General features: G+C 33.5%; 1 protein-coding gene across 1 annotated transcript in view; it reads right to left on the bottom strand.

Moving 5' to 3' along the window:
• Nucleotides 1–17081, bottom strand: part of LOC140432577 (senecionine N-oxygenase-like) — a 133003-nt gene extending 115922 nt beyond the window's left edge. Inside the window, exon 1 of the mRNA XM_072520575.1 lies at nt 16953–17081. The gene's annotated coding sequence lies outside the window, so the exon portion shown is untranslated. The remainder of the gene's footprint in view (nt 1–16952) is intronic.
• Between the last annotated feature and the right edge of the window lie 721 nt (nt 17082–17802).

The following is a 17802-nucleotide window of genomic DNA, read 5'->3' as shown; positions in this document are numbered from 1 at the left end:
CTAAAAATAGCTTTTTAAGATACAATGATATACTAAAATTTGGTAAAAATCCGCGGACCCCTAACCCCATCTCTGTTATATAGAGAGAGCGACTTAGAGATACTAAAGATCAGAAGATGGAAGCCAGAAACCGAACAGAATGGCGACGCATCTTAGAGCAGGCTGAGATCCACAGAGGATTGTCGAGTCAAAGCTGACTATGATGGTGAAAAAAACTTTTAGATTTTATTGAATTTGTTATTAAAACAGTTTAAAAAAGCGCTGAATTTTCAGCTTTAATTTAATAGAGAAGTTGCCCTAAATATTACAAATCCTTCTGTATTATAGAGAAGTTTCCCTAAATATTATAAAAACTATCGAAAACATCTACCAAAACAACAAAATGGAAGTCAGAGTAGACGGACAATTTACAGAACCTATAGAAATAGGCAGCGGAATAAGACAAGGTAATTCATTGAGCCCCATGTTATTCAATCAAAAGCGTTAACAAAGGAAGATAATACAGAATGGGATACAAAGAAATACTCTGTCACGCAGACGACGCAATATTGATAACCCAAGATGAAGATAGTCTGCAAAGACTGGTCCACAGATTTAACATAAGAGCAACAAAATTTAATATGACAATCTCCTCTCCGAAAACTAAAACAATAGTAGCCAGCAAAGAACCAACCATATGTAAAATAGAAATTTATGGCATCAGTATTGAACAAGTAATGGAAATAAAATATCTGGGAATTACACTGTCTAGCTATGTAGACCTGGACAAAGAAGTGAGAGATCAAGTACAAAAAGCAAATAGACTGGCAGGATGCCTTAATAACACTATATGGCGAAACAGACACATTAACACTGAGATAAAGTCAAGAATTTATAAAACCAGTGCAAGACCAATAATGGCATATGCCTCAGAAATAAGACCCAAAACGGCACAAATGAGAGTACTGAGAAGAATTACAAAAAAAACCCGGACAGATCGAAAGAGAAGAGAAGACATTAGAAGAAAATGTAACGTACAGTGTATAAATAATAAACACAAAATAGAAAAAAGAATAGAATAACCTCATAAGCATAATAGAGGATACCTGTGTCGTCAAAATAGCAAAAGAAAAGTCACCAATCGGCAGAAGAAGTATCGGACGACCGCGCAAAAAATGGAGTGACAACCTTCCATAGAAGTATTAATCCGCCAATGAACAAGCAGTGTTGGTTATAAAGAGGAAGAAGAAGGAGAAGAAGTCGGTTGTAACGTTATAAACGTTACATCTTTATTAATTTATATTTAAATAATTATTTTATTTTAATTTCTTTATTAATCTTTCTGTCCGATAGACAAATATTCTGTTCTGTGTTGACAGAAAAGCTAATTCTATGATATAGGAACATCCTATGACATCTGGGCTAACTTCATTCAATCCCTCTACTTTCTGTCAGTCAAATTTTCTAACGTAGTGGGAATATAATTTTTTGTCTCTTTTTAAAATTTATAAAAGAAGGCAAACATTATTATAAGATTTATTTTATGGTCTACAAAATTCTCTTGGGGTAAGTACTTTCATCCTAATCATAATTCTGACAGCATTCTCAATATTCATAACCTTACTTCTTTCGAAACCACGTTTCTTGATTTGTTCTCAATTATATGCATGTATATTTCTTTTTATCCTTGCCATATTCGCTATTTGTTTAATGATAATTTTGTAAAATGGCAAGGAAGTTAAATCCATTTTGATGTGTCTCTAATACTAGTTGTTGTTGTATTTTTATGTTGTAGTTTATTGACAACATTCAAATTTTATTGTCGGTTTTATTGACCATATTGAAGAGATTATTGGAAAATTTATTGACCATATCGAAGAATTTATTGACAAATTAATAGACCATATTCAAGACTTTATTAACCACTTAATCACGAGGCTACATCCATATGTTACAACTACAGCCCTCCGGAGGACATAACATCTAATTGGGGGGACACAAGTAGCTCATCGATACCATAAGTATCATCCTCACTAATTATTGTTAAGTTTTGGCAGGGTTGATTATTGTTTCTTATTTTTTTTTTAATAAATATGTTTGGTTAAAATTTGTTTTATTTGCTATCAGCTAAGTGCTCAAGTTCAATCTCTAGTTTAAGACAAGACGAACTCACACTTGAGATACTGAGCTAGGCAAGGCATAGACGATAAGCTCCCATGGTTGATTGAGGTATTATTTTTATAATAGTACTTCAATTCTCTTTGGTAGTCTTATCGTTATTCGGTCTTAACTCCATCTAACCACCTAAGGTCGGCCCCTGCTTCTTCTTCCTATAGGTGTTCCTATCATTAGCTTTTCAGTAATCATATCCTCAGGCATTTGTAATATGTGTCCAGCCCATCTAAGTGGCTGTCTAAAGTTTTTTTAATAATATGTTAAAACTAAACCCTCAAAGAATAGATTCTGATGCACAAAATACCTAGACATTCACTGTTTGTGTAAGTACAGCTGTTTAAATAATCGCTATCCGGGATAAACAAATTGAATAACTTAAACTATTTATTTAATATGGTTGAAATTTAGCAAACCTTAATAACTCATTAACTGCCACAATTTTAATATTATAATTTGAAAACTTTTAAGAACTTTTTATGATCTACAACTTTTATTTGAATCATTTACCTCTCACATATCTTTCAAAACCTTTAAATTCCTGTATAAGATTTTTTCGTTTTTTTTTATTTACGTGGTAGTCATACCTTGCAATAAACATTGGTTTATTACTTAAAAAATTAAATTATGTATATTAAATAAATTAATAAAAAAAAGGTCGAAAAGTGTTCACTGAGATGTTAGCCATTTAATAATATGAATTACTGTTTTTAAATAAAAAGATCACTACGTTCTCCTCCATTTTAATACATTTTGATATATTTGCAACGACTCACTTAACCTTATTCTAACCTCTTACTGTTATTAACAGTAATACATACATTATACTAAGAACACAGCGTTTAATTGTTTTCTAAATAAATAATCTATAGCTTCATAAATAACTTCTTCCTCTTGCATGAAATATGAATCAATTATTAATTTTGACAAATAATTATGTGAAAGAGACGTATGGTTTTTACATCTAAACGTGTAAGGATTCTGAATGTAGTGAAACAGCTCTCTAGTCTTTGTTTTATTACTTTAATTTTTCTTATGATACCCACTAGTATACAAGAAATTTTATGAGGTAACATTCTTTGCCGGCAGAGAGGTCCATCCATAGGCGCAGTACAGTAGAAGGTTTATAGATAATTGATAGCAAATCGAAGCGATAATTATCTTGAATTATTTATAAATCTTGTAATTAATATTGATTTAGACAGAAAATATATTTCAGATCAAAATTTGGAATAGCGAGCAGCACTTACTCATAAAATAAAGGACCCTCAGGGCCGGTTGTTCGAACGCTAATCAAAACTTGATTGTAATCAAATATTTATTCAAAATTAAATACGTCACATTTTGAGGTTATGTTGACTGATTTATTTTATTTAATTTTATTATTCTGGGTTTTAATTTAAAATAAACCATATTTAAACTCTTTCTCATGTTCATTTCATGTTTTTATTTACAAATTAATAATTATAATAAGCAATTTTTAATAATTTTGACAGCTGCTGTGACGTATTTAATTGTAATTAAATATTTGATTACAATCAAGTTTAGATTAGCGTTCCAACAATCGGCCTTAAGCTAGCGGGGATATATGAGCGGAATCCAATTTAATCTACGTATTATTTTTTCACCCATTTTTCACTAATTAATTATCGCCCTAATAATTTATCACCACCAAACCAACCTTAAGGGGAGCGATTCTGCTGGCTTAAGCTTCAATCTAGCAGAATTCGGAAAAAAACTTTTCGCCTATGACATATTTTTTTACCCATTTTTCACTAACGTATTACCACCCTAATATTTTTTCACCGCCAAACCACCCTTAAGGCGAGCGATTTTGCTGGCTTAAAACTAGTAAAATTTTAGAACTAGTAGAAACCTAGCAGAAACTCTGCTAGGTTTTTATGAATTTATTACTACCTTAGTAATTTTTCACCCATTAACTACATATGAAAAGTCAATATTTCTGTTAGATTAAAATTTAAGGGGAAAAATTCTTTTTTTTTAATTCACTCTTCTCTACTTATAACTGAAATAAAAAACTGGTTTTTAAATGTTGACTAAACTTTAACCACCTGATAATCTTACACCCCTAAATCAATCTTATTTGGAAACGTTCCTGCTACCTTAATATGTGAGCCATCGAAATTAGAAAAAAATATATTTTTGAAATACCACAGTGTTTTGCTAGGTTTTAACAAATGTTATTACCACCCTAGTAATTATTCACCCCTCAACTGCTTTTTATGGACAGGCAATAATTGTGTTAGGTTAAAATTTAAGGTGAAAAAATATTCTTTTACAATTTCACTCTCCTCTACCTATAACTGAAATAAAAAACTGTTCTGTTAAGTTTAGACTAAACTTTGACCACCCTAATAATTTTTCACCCTCAACTTGTCACCTCAGGGGAACAAATAAGGGTCTAACCACCTTCTGATATCCCCGGGTGCTCTGTAGAGAGCTTTGGAGTAAACGTCGAGAGCTCCTCTACTTAAGTCCATTTTCGGGTTATGGACTTGAAAAATATTTATCTTCGGTGTCTTGCCTTAAAAAAGGCGAGATATTTCTTACATGACAATTTCTTCGTCGAAATAAAAACACCAAGTTAAGTTAAAACAATTCTCAGCCACAGAGTATGAAAAATAAATGCAGGAAGCAGAGCCCCGAGAACACTAAGCTCTCAGAGGGCCCGTGAGGGACTGACCTGGCTGACCTGAAAATCGCCAATATTTATATGCGCTGTTCGAGCGATAAATAGGGATTTCCAGGTCAAGAGCCAATGGAAAAATTCGAGGCGGGGCGATGCGCATCGAAATGCGTACTAGTCCACAGACTATGGCATTCGATGACATCCCCCCTCCTCTGGAGACTCTGCGGCTGGGAAAAATATGTATTGATTAAAAAATACAAATGTGAAAATACACAAGAAAATATGCATAAAAATACAAGTAAAATGTTCATAAACTGTTCAAAAAGAAATTCACACAACACTGCACTACTTACAGGGGGAGATCGGTGGTGATGACGGCATCTCAAGATCCTACAGGTCCATCCTCGGTCGGTGTGCCAACTCCTCCAACGGGCTCGTCTTCTTCTCGGTCGTCCGGATCCCATCTGCCATATCCAACGGGGTTTCGTAGAGTACCAGTGTGCCGAAACCTACGTGGTCGTCCAACCACTTTCGGTAGGGGGGCGATGACTGGGTTTACTCCGGGACTTCCATCGGCATCTGGGGCTTCTAACTTCGAAGAAGCCTGGCTCGTCAAAGGTGTCTGCACTTCGAAGGCATCAGCTCTGCAGACGGCCTCCATGTCGGAGTGTTAGAGTATTGCTTTCTAACACTACGTGGTTCTCCCCATTCTTCTCTTGACTTCAACCCATGTTGAAGTCAATGGTGTGTTGCCTTCAGTGAATTCGAGCTGGGTCGTGGGTTCGGATTTTAACCACGTTGTCGGGCGCCATGTCACCTCGGGGGAACAAATAAGGGTCTAACCACCTTCTGATATCCCCGGGTGCTCTGTAGAGAGCTTTGGAGTAAACGTCGAGAGCTCCTCTACTTTTAAGTCCATTTTCGGGTTATGGACTTGAAAAATATTTATCTTCGGTGTCTTGCCTTAAAAAAGGCAAGATATTTCTTACATGACAATTTCTTCGTCGAAATAAAAACACCAAGTTAAGTTGAAACAATTCTCAGCCACAGAGTATGAAAAATAAATGCAGGAAGCAGAGCCCCGAGAACACTAAGCTCTCGGAGGACCCGTGAGGGACTGACCTGGCTGACCTGAAAATCGCCAATATTTATATGCGCTGTTCGAGCGATAAATAGGGATTTCCAGGTCAAGAGCCAATGGGCAAATTCGAGGCGGGGCGATGCGCATCGAAATGCGTACTAGTCCACAGACTATGGCATTCGATGACAAACTAACCCATGTGAAAAATCAACAATTCTTAGATTAAAATTTAAAGTGATAAAAAATCTATTTTTATAATTTTACTGTACTCTATCAATAATTAATAATTCTGTTAGGTTAAAATTTATGGCGAAATTTTTTTTTATATTCCACTGTACTCTACTTATAGCTGAAATAAAAAAGTATTTTGGTAAGTTTTTGCTACACTTTCACCACCCTGCTAATTTTCCACCACTAAAGCAATTTTATTTGGAAACGTTCCCTCTAGCTAAATATTCGAGTCAGCAGAATTTAAAAAAATATATATTTTTGAAGTACCACAGTGTTTTGATAGGTTTGTACAAATTTATTACCATCCTATTACTTTTCACTTCTTAACTACTTATTGTGGAAAGTTAATATTGTAGCTTTTTAAATAAAACGAGCGGTTCGAATTTATATAAATATATTTATTTATAAGTTTACAGTTAGGTACTCTCTTATCAACTAACTAACTCATCTAATTCGCCTACGTGACGAGTTGTTCTCTCTCGCACTCGATATCGCAGGAAAGTTCTAGTCGTTTTCGAGACGCAACCGTTACACGGGCCAGGTGTAACGGTTGCGTCTTGGGTAATGCCAAATTCTTGATGTCGTAATTGCAGACGGTTTTCTTCAAATTAGTTAGAGCACACCGTATATTCTCGTATATTGCCCTGCCTGTATACGACTTCCTGGTCACCATATACAGAAAAGATCGAGGACCATCTTCTAATCTCAGTACTTTCCCAACTTTAGGCTGCTGATTTTTTAACTCGTCCAAATGACCAAACTTCTTATAAAATATGGATGAGATTCCTTTAGTCGTCTCAAGATCTTGGGCAACACAGTGGGCCAGAGAGAGTTATGCGGAACACTAAAAAGATCCTACTGAACTTCTGTGGTCACGCCGAATCTAGCACTCTTTCTCTCTGCGTAATTAGACATAAATTCATTAAAGCTTGTTCGCCGGTCATCTTTAATCTCATGTTGAAGGGTTCGGGCTTCTTCTGTTTTATTTGAGCCAGCATAAGGTGCAAGACGATTTATGTGAACTACTTTTGGTTTACATTTCGGCAACTTCTTAATTCGGCCTCCGATTGTCTTTGCAGTTTAGGAGACAAGCCACGACGACGTTGTGGATTAAAAAGCCAAACAAGATCACCTATTTCATAGCTTTCATTCTTGCATCGAGAATCGTATTGATCTTTCATTCTGTCACTGGCTAACTGGATGTGTTGTCGGGCAAGTTCATGAATGTTGTTCATTCTTAACTTCAGGCGGTCGACATAATCTTCGCTTACAAACTTCACGACCTAACATCAGGCAGGTTGGAGTCTGGCCTGTAGTTTCATTCACGGCCGAGTGGTAGGCCATTAGGAATAAATGAATTTGCTGGTCCCAATCTCTTTGATGTTCTGATACAACTTTTGACAGGTGTTTACCCATCGTTTACTCATCTTGGTCGGAGTGGATTTCTAAGAGAACACCAAATCGACTAAAGAATTCTTTAACAAGTACCTCTGCAACTGTAGCAGCTTCTTGATTTGGTATCGCATAGGCCTCAGTCCAGTTCGTAAAATAATCCATGGCTACCAGGATATATTTATTTCCTTCATTTGTTTATGGAAGTGGGCCTGCAATGTCGATTGCTACTCGTTCCATAGAACTACCAACATTGTACTATTTCATGGGCGCTCTCTTTTTACCAACTGGGCCATTTCTGGTTTCCGGTTCACATTTCCGGCACCATCTTCTTACATTATCTTTACAGTTCACCCAATAGAACCGTTCTCTAACCTTTTGCAGAGTCTTTTGCATCCAATCCAATACTCTTTTTATACATGGATCATCTGCTTGAGCATCTTGTAGCTGTTAAGGCTGCCATTGATCATTAATGACGGTGGTTCGTCTCACGGGGCAAAGTCGTTCTTCTAATTTAAGACAGTGATTACAATTCGCACTGCACGGCCGTCTCGAAAAGGCATCAGCATTTGAATAAGTTTTTCCAGCCCTTTGTTCGATTTGTTCTAGCGTTCTGACTGTTGCATTATTTTCTTGCAATTTACGGCGAATGTGACCTACGCCGCCACCATTCCAACATCTGGTTTCGCGTCTCTTCGGCATCATGTTACGAACTACTTTCCGTACGATTTCCTTTAGACGTTTATCGATTTGTTCGTTGCTCTCTTCAGAGGTTCGTACTCGATAGCTCCGTGAAACTTGACTAGCTGTTTCGTGCTCCATGTCTGGTATCTCTGGATAAGCTAACCGCACTATACGACCAAAATCTGCTTTAAACTCTTGCAAATTTTCACTTGCTCGTTGAATTCTACTTCTTAGTTGCGCCTTGTAGACTTGTTGTAGATGAGCATCTCCGTAACGTTTGTCTAGTCGAGTAAACAAGGTCTGGTAACATTTTTCTTGACCCTTAGGAATCGATCTTAGGATATCCGCAGCATCACCTCGTAAAGAAGCAGTTAAGGAAACAGCTTTTTCTTGTTCTGTCCAATGATTGGCTGTCGCAATAGCTTCAAATTGTCTAAGGTATATGGACCAAGAATACTTTCCATCAAATGATGACAATTTGAATCGCATATGATGTGTCGTTTCGTCTCTAGATGATTCTTCTTTCACTACCGGATCTAAGGCTACTGTATTAACTGGTGGTAGCACTTTTCTATTGGTTATCATGCTCTCTAACTGTTTGATCTCTTCTACTTTATCGAATGTTTTAGAGACTTTTAGAGACAACTGTTTTACTGAAAAAGTCCTACTAGCAGCATCTTTGGTCAGGCACACACGTACTTTTTTTTAATGTTCTTTCGTACAAAGATCACTACAGAACTACGCGGATGTTCCCGACAAACAATAATTTTCAAAAGTTCAAAAGTCTTTTTCAAAAGTCACTGCTGAATTTATTTTTAAATCTCACACCGAAAAGCAACTGTAGCGTTTTTAAATAAAACGTGCGGTTCGAATTTATTTAAAAATATATTTATTTATAAGTTTACAGTTCAGTACTCTCTTATCAACTAACTAGCTCATAATATCGTTACATCGAGGCAATTGTTGAAGAAGTTAAACAGTTTGTGATGACACAGTCAAGGAGAATAGGTATCCGTTGGAAAACGTAGCAGACCCTACATTTGTGACATAAGAGTTGTGTTTGTATTGCATACCATATTTGTTTTTAGAAGCCATATATTTAATCAATAAATTCTTAGAGTTATAAAGTTATTGTTTTAAAAAGTAGAATTCATCTATCAGGATAAATTAATTTGAAAGTAAAATTAACATCAGGATATTTGTACAGAATTAAAATTTGTTGTTTCTTTAAGAAGTAATTCGAGCAAATTTCACATTAAATTAAATAAATTTGGTTCGAAAAGAGATAACAAAATTAAAGATTCTTTTTCTTGGCAATTAGATAAGAAAGTTTGTACATGATAAAAGAACAACATTTGATCATTTTTATATGTTTTATGGTATAATAAATAAATGGTATTTAAAAGTTCACAATTTTTGTTTACTATATTTATTCTCTTTGTTTATCCTGGATAAAGCAAGCAACTGAGAGATACTAGAATCCACGAAATAAAGGTAATTGACATGATAAATGAGCCCTTTTGAGGCTTTTGAATTATTAAGAAAGAAAATCAAACAAGAAAACAAACAAATAAAATCACCAGAGAGAAAAACAAAAACCCCACAGAGAAAAAAACAGACCAACAGAGAACAGCTCGTACCTCTAAAAATTCGATGAAAACTGCAAATCGCCATACTGTGTTGGCCCCAAGGGGATATGACCAAAATAACACCAATAGGACCCTCACATAGACATCTTACCCAAAAAAATTATAAAAAACGGCTTAGGTCAACAAAAAAATTTTTAAAAAACTTATAAAGATCCAGCGAAAGCCAACTAAAAAAATAAATAAAAAACAAAAAAACCGGACTTGGGACTCAAGCAAGCAATTTTAGATTAGCGGACAAGTCACTAGAAGATAACAGAAACAAAGCGCGTCACGCTGTCTTAAATTTGAATCGGTTAGGGAACCGTGTTGGAGTTCTATTACCTAGGACTCCCACATGAAGAGCATTCGGCTGATAGTTGTGCCCCTATCGCGCATCAGAGTGCTATAGGGGGTAAAGGGATGGTCTGAAGCATTGGAGCGCGGTGGAGCGACTCCTGTTTTTAACTCGAGTTAATACACCTCGCTCCAATGAATTGTTACACCCGAACGTAATTCTTAGGGGTGGGTATGTCTCACAGGCTGGGTTTAATTAAGTTGCTTGCTTGCTTGCTTTAGGCAGAAGACAATCTGGCACATAGCGCTGGCACTTTTAACAATGACTAATAGTTTTCAGACATCTCTCAAAAAAAAACTCATTGCAATATTTAAAAATCATTTTTAAAAAATAATAAGAATATCTTTTGTAATAAATCATCTCCATTTATACCTTAGACAAAGAATGATCAAGTGCTATATTTTGCCCGTACTGTGGTATATAGTAGAAGCATGGAAGCTAAAAATACAAACAATACATTGAATTGAAGCATTAGAAATGTGAACACATAGGCCAATGTTAAAACATCTTATTTGGAGCATATCTTGAGAGGTGGTAGGTATAAAATATTGCAGCTAATTCTCAAGAAAAAATAAAAGATAGAAGGGGTGTAGGCAGAAAGTCGACTTCTTGACAGGGAAACATTCGAGATTGACGTAAATCATGGTGATCGCGAACGCCGAATATTTCAGATATGACACAAAAAGTAAAAGATATATTTCCTACGACCTTTTTTGTTTTGGAATACAAATTTCTGTATTTATTTTTTTCTTGAATATCAGTTTCCTTAGTTAATAATAGGTTATGTCAGTATTTTGTGCTTTATGGCAACACTTGTATCTTTAAAGGTCTAATGATGAAATTAATAACACCTTATTATTATTGGAAACCCCGTAGTGAAGTGAAGTGACTTTTTGCTTCTTGTCAAGAATTGATCAGTTGCCGACCTCGCGATCTTTATTTTTTAGCAATTTTCGCCATGTATCACCAACAAAGAACGATATAATAACATAACAGTAATATTCACCGTTTAAAATGAGTCGGTCAATTGTGCATAAGAGGAACTAAATCACTTGCGAGAATTAAGTTTCATATTAATAAAAAGTTAAAAATACAGATAAAATAAAATGAAACTAAGAAATAAAGAGCTTAGAAAGATAGTGGTGTAAGTCAAGAAAACTACGTTTTTATTTTTAAAAGTTTTTCGTTTGACGTTATAGAAAAATCAGTAAAGTACTGATTTTTATACTTTGAACATAAGTACAGTTGTATACATATTGTACAGTTATATAGGGTAGCAAAATAAACAGACTATGAATATTTCAATATGATTGAATCATCTTACAGGGGTAAATCAATTAATAATGTGTTGATGCTTGTGCTCGCTTCTGATAAGGTAATCAATATTTTCCTGAGGTATCTCGCAGTAGCGGATACACGGAAGGGATGGAAAAGTTTCCCCCAACAATGTCCAAAATTAAAGAAAAAATATTGAAATTCAACCCAATAAAGTCGCCAGTTAAAAAAATTTAAAGAACCTTTCTTTTATGTAGTTTGGATTATCTTTGTTTTATCTTTATTTATGTCTTTTTTTTGGTATTTCATTGGAATTCCCCCCCCCCCCCCCAGGCAAAATATGCACGAATTAACTTCTCCCGAACCAAATTGCTCCCAAAGTTTGAGAAGGATGCTCTAAATTAAAAAATCTTTGACACATCACGTCCCAAACGTAGTCAATTGGAGAAAAAATTGAGGATCTCGAGGGCCAGGGCAAAAGATTAACTCCAGCCTGTTCAGAGAAGTCCATGGTGACTCTCGCAATGTAAGGTCTTGCGTTATCTGCTGAAAAATTGGATGTTGGTGCGTCTGAAGGCAGGATATAAGATGAGGTTCCAATAATTTTAAAGAATTAATAAGAAAAAATGGTTAATAATAATCAGAAATGTGGCCAGTATATCTAATACATGAGGCCATGTAGAAAACACATCATCTACATTATGTCCACTACATTGTGGGTTTTAAATTTACTTTAAAGATAATCTTTATTTTAAAGTTTTCCAAAAATATATTTATTAATAATGGAGGTAAAGAGAACTTGTTTCCGAACCAAAATTTTGTTTGTAAAAACAATATTTAACTAAAAATAATTGTCAGCACATAATGGTAATAGTTCCGTTACAGCTGATACATATATTTTTCTGAAACTTATATCGAAAAGGATGAAAAAACTGCTAGTAAAGATCGAGCAACATTATTACTTTGTAGCAATGCATCAGGAGCTCGGATGTTAAAATATTCTTTCTTAATAATTCTTAATAAATAAATCTCTTAGATCACGTGCTTTAAAACGCACAGATTTAAAACAACTGCCAGTGCATTGGATGGCTATCAAGAAAGCCTGAGGGACAACAGTCATTTTTATAGAATGGTTTTATAATTGCTTCCTGCCAGAAGTACAAGCCTATATGAAGGAAAAATTTATTGATTTAAAAGTTTTATTAATTATTGGCAATGCAGCAGGTCATCCACACTTAGAACATCCAAACGTTCAAATAGTATTTCTTCCGCCCAATACAACAAACCTTATTCAGCCATAAGATCAAGGCATAATTGCAACTTTTAAAAAATATTACATAAAGGCAACTTACATATTCATCATCAGTAAACTAGAAAATGAGCCCTTAACAGTAAAAGACATGTATAAACAATTTTCTATTTTTGATTGTTTGATTCATGTTGCATCTGCTTCCGCTCAAATAAGGCAGAGAACTTTAAATGCCTGTTGGAAAAAGGTTTGGCCAGCATGTGTAACAAGCAATGCCAACGTCGACAATATCAGACGAAATAATTAATTTGACACATGAAATTGGCGGAGATGGTTTGATACTTTCAGCCACGATGATATGGATGAATTCCTTGTAGTCCAGTTACTGTGGCATTTTCCCTTTAAATTTTTTATAACTGCACTGATTTATCTGAAATTTTTACAGTGGGTAGTAAATTACTCAAAAAACATAAGTTATATGGTGCCAATGTGTGCTTCTACCTCTGGGGTGGGTGGCACCCCATCTAGGAGGTTGAACTTTTTACACTCAAAATAACCCCAGGAATTGATATAGAATCAAATTTTAAACAAAAAATGTCATATAAATTTTTTTCGCTAAATTAATACTTTTTGAATTATACGCACTTGAAAAAGTAAACTTTTCGCAAAAAAGAACATGTTTTCCAATGATTTTGTACGAATAACTCAAAAACAAAGCGTTTTATTGAAAAATCTATAATGAACAAAAATAAAGCTTATAAAAAAACAAAGAGATTGTTTTTTTATTAAGTTTTATAAGTACAATACTAAGCGATTTATAATTGTTTAAAGATGACTTTTTATTTTTGGGATACTATACTCGATGCATTTAACATCAAATATCGAAAAATGGACATCTTTTTTGATAAAAACTCATACAACACTTTTTAAAGAGCTAGAAAAAACCTTTAAAATGAGCTATGTTGAAAGCCATTTCGATTAAAACAAAGAGAAATACGAAGGAAAGAATTTGAATTACTCTAGCGTTTAAAAAAAAACGAGCAGTATAAGTAACACTATTTCGATCAGAATTGAAATTAAACGTATATCTTCTACAATTTATTTTATTTTAGTGTTATTTATAAGTTTTAAAAGTTTAGCCTGTTTAAAATGCGTATTTTTTGAAAAAATCATGTTTAAATTAAAAAATCTTTTTTTAATTATCTAAAAATTTACATTTTTTCAAAATAAATCTAAAACTATAAGAGATACGTGAAAATGGTTCTATACCAAAATGTAGTTTTTTTCTTAACTAACAAAAATTTTGATTTTTTTATTTTTGTTGTAGCTCGAAAAATAATAGAGATATAGCCAATTGAAGTTTGAGATACAGCGGCTGACACACCCGTAATCAGCACTTTGACCCTTTATTATTTAAAAAGAAAGAATTTTAACATATTTTAATCTACTTAGTCTTGTAAATCTTCGTCTTGTCTTCAAAATATTTTTTTAATGGACACTGTAGCTTAAAAATTAACGGAGTTATTCTAAAAAAATTTTGGAGCATGTTATTTATATTTTGGAGCATCAACTTATTTTCTGTATATATAAATGCTTTATTCAAGTATATTCGAAAAACTGGTAACAGACACATACATACATATATATATATATATATATATATATATATATATATATATATATATATATATATATATATATATATATATATATATATATATATATATATATATATATGTTATGTATATAATATAGGCACCTCTAAACTGAACATTTGCTTCAGAGAACTAACGAACACAGAGAAGCGACACTCCTTTGAAGTTGCGTGGGCAAGCCGCCAATGAGTGCCAATGACAGGAGTACTTCAGATCTCGAAGACAATTTAGAAGCTGGGAGATACTGTACAATTTTGCTGTATGGCCTTGCCAAAGACACCCACATGAACAAAATGAATAAGGTCGAAAATTATTCATCATTACTTGAACAAATGCGATACGAATCGTTTATTAAAGCCACAACTAAAAATAGTGCAGTTAAATTATCATCTCTTGTACCAACTGTAAGTGCCCTGAATGAGCATATCAAAAGAGTTTATTTACAAACTCAGATATGGCTTGGAAACAAAGAGATTGATATAACGGATTGGGGATGGTTCAAGAGTGATGATATTTTACAACCAATAAAAATGAAAAGTGGTAAAAATGAAAAAGTGGGCCTGCGTAGCGCAAGCGGTAGGATGCTTGACTCGCAAGCCGGTGGTCCGGGGTTCGAATCCCACCGCCGGCAAGAACATCTAGACATTTTAAAAATGTCTATAGGCCCCAGGTCGACTCAGCCTGAATAAAAAATGAGTACCTTGGGTAAAACCAGGGGTAATAATAGACGGTTGAAGCGTAGCACTGGCCATGTTACCTTCCTTGTATACCGTAGGCCCTAGATATAGCAGACTACCCTGCTATACTCCCAAAGCCGCGACAGCGGTATAAAACGGGAGACTATTATTATATAAAAATGAAAAGTTCACCTGCACCAGAAGAACTATTGAAACTGATTTTTTGCAATTGCAAAAAGGGTTGCGGCTCAGCGTGTGGCTGTCGTAGACTAGGTCTATTTTGCAATGCTACGACTGGAACATGCTCTGGCGACAATTTTCAAATTTGTCCTGCAATAGACGAAGAGGTGTAGTTAGAACACGACGAGAATGACGCTTCAGACAATGAATAATTTGATATATTGTAAATAATTTTTATTTTTGTAAATATATTTTGTATACTTTCTAATGTAAAGTATTTTCATGCATAATTTTTTACAATAAAAACATCATGAGTATACTTAATTTCTTTATTTAGACATTTACCAAAGGGGAATTTGAAGTTGAAGTTGAAGGGGAAGTTGAAAATAAGCAACCAATCAAATAATATTTTATTGATAAGAAAGGAATTTTTGAATATAAATGTACATTAAAAACTTTTGAAGTTGTTTAAAAAGATTTTTTTATATATTTTGACATAGGGTGTAGTTTTTAAGGGTTGAAGTGTTGCAATCAACCAAAATTATTTTATATAAGCAGAGAATTACATTGTAGATGATATAAATGCACTACAAAAGCGTTTGAACCTGTTAAACGATTTTTTACAATTATTTTTATTAAAAGGGGTGGTTTTTAAGATTATTTAAGGGTTGAGAATATACACAATATCCATTAATATAATTGACAATATTTCAATTACCTAATTTAACACGATTTAAATCCATAAAATGCTTTAGTATAACTTTTGTTCATTATTTTCAATAAGGGGTGATTTCACCCCTTAAAAATAAAAAGCTCACCTATCGCATATATAACTTTTGAAGAGGGAGGTAAGATAAGCCTAATTCCAAATTATTAGCAAAATCGATTCAGTTATAAAAGATTTAGAGGTATTGACCTCTTTTCCTCCACAGTGACTGGAGTATTGTGGATGATGCATTATGTGATCATGATATAATTGATCAAACTTTAGATCTAACTTTAGATGGCGTCGTAAGTCTAGAAAATAATAATGAAAAAGAAAAACCAACTCCCCTCACTGCCCAATTAATTCGTTAAGGCCTTCAACTTTGCAGTAAATTAGAAAATCATTTTCTTATTAATGACATCAATTCTGAATGAGCCTTTAAATTACAACGTGAGTTGCAGAACTGCATGTCTGGATATCGTGAGCTACATAAAAAATTACTAACAAAATAAAAATCTTAATTACTGATTACATGGTCAGAATAGGAAGAGCTACACAGAACGAGAATGAAGTTTGTGAAAATCTATCGCCTTTACCGCAAATATCTATTGCAGAGACAGTTTCTTCTGACGATGAAGATGATTTTGAGCCACTTCGCAAACGGTGCAAACCATTATCAGACAGCGATAATGATTAAAAATGTAAATGTAAAACTATATGAACCTATTACTTTCCCATAAAATAAAATAAAGTTTTGAATAAAAGTTTTTTTTAGAGGTTTTGTATGAATTTCTTTAAGATATTCGAAGTGATTTATCATGCGGCCTATTTTTTGTAATTTCTGCAAACTATTTTGTTTTTGTCTTGGATTTATGTAGTATATAATATTGAGTTTGATTAGGTTGGAGTCAATAAAAGGTTGTAAGAAGACTATTTTTTATTACTCGAGCATTCGAATGCGTTTATATGCTTTTTCAAGAGCTACAAGAAAAAGTAACCGATAAATTGGAAACAAAAATAATGTAAAAAATAACTCACCAGATAAATCTAAATTGGGTAAGTGAAACTTCTATTTTTAATAACTTAATTAACATTATCTTCTTATATGTTAAACAAAAATTATATTAAGATAAAAATTGCTAAGACGAAAATGAATGTTTCTCCGACTACATTTTACAAATTAATGGTCAGAAAGAATTGAAATTTGACCTCGGTCATTATAAATAAATTATGGATAAAAGGAAAAAGTAATACAAAAACCCGGTCAGTCAAAATGAAAACCAGCCCGGAGCGACAAGTGGGATATATTTGAAATATATTGCCCAACGTGATAATCTAAAAAGATTTACACAATTCGAAAATTATATTTTTAGTTTAAAGGAGCTCAAAAAAACAAGGATATGGAAAAAACAAAAAGAAAGCAACCGATTTGATAAACTTATGGTGCAATGAATGAATTATAAATAAAAAATGTAGTTATAAATTTTACTTAAATTCTGAATTTCTGATCTTTTATTTAAATTATGATCACTTTTTCTTTTTGAATTTACCTACATTGCACAAAATATTAATGTTGTCAACATCCATGATATGGTCTTTATCAATCACATCCTCCAAAGCAGAAGAAAGTTTATTGATTCTGCAATCACTTTTATGGGAAATAATGCTATTAGACAAATTCCTCCCAGTTTCACCAAATAAATATATCAATAAATTATCTATAATTCTTCTTCTGCACACGTTACTAATTTTTGAAAGCTAAATAAGCTTCACGTGATTATGTTTCACATACATATAAAAACATAAATTTGATAAAAATACTTTTTTTAGTACATATACATTTTTATAAGTTACTTACTGATACAGAAAAGTTGGTAAATTATCTATA

The sequence above is a fragment of the Diabrotica undecimpunctata genome, chromosome 1 (genome assembly GCF_040954645.1).
Source record: "Diabrotica undecimpunctata isolate CICGRU chromosome 1, icDiaUnde3, whole genome shotgun sequence".
Lineage (NCBI taxonomy): Eukaryota > Metazoa > Arthropoda > Insecta > Coleoptera > Chrysomelidae > Diabrotica > Diabrotica undecimpunctata.
The sequence above is the reverse complement of the archived record's forward strand: the minus strand, read 5'-3'. Positions and strand labels throughout refer to the sequence as shown.